This window comes from Chlamydotis macqueenii, chromosome 2 (genome assembly GCF_036417535.1).
Source record: "Chlamydotis macqueenii isolate bChlMac1 chromosome 2, bChlMac1.mat, whole genome shotgun sequence".
NCBI classification, from domain to species: domain Eukaryota; kingdom Metazoa; phylum Chordata; class Aves; order Otidiformes; family Otididae; genus Chlamydotis; species Chlamydotis macqueenii.
The window spans coordinates 15150001-15150382 of NC_141557.1; positions in this window are offsets into that span (position 1 = coordinate 15150001).

The window sequence follows — 382 nt, forward strand, 5'->3', positions numbered from 1 at the left end:
TGTTTGGTTGGTTGGTTTTGGTTTTGTTTTGGGTTTTTTTTGTTTTGGTTTTTTTTTTTTTTTGTCCCCATACAGCATTCAGTCAGGGTAAGAGTAGGCATTTGCTGTGACCTTTTGTAAGAGAGGACTGCTAGTCCACTGCCTCTTTAATTGATATGAAACCACCCAAATAAGTGCCTAATCTTCTACAGAAGACTTGAACATAGGAGAGAAGAGAGTGACAGATAAATGTCATCTTTGTTTCAAAGAAAAAAAACCTGTTCCCTACTGATAAAATACATCATGGTAATGCTTGATCAGAACAGGGTATGGGAGCAGGTTGTTAGTCCTAGGCTATCACTACTACTTGCCTTTCTCCGTGGTTAAAGGCTCAAATTAAGAC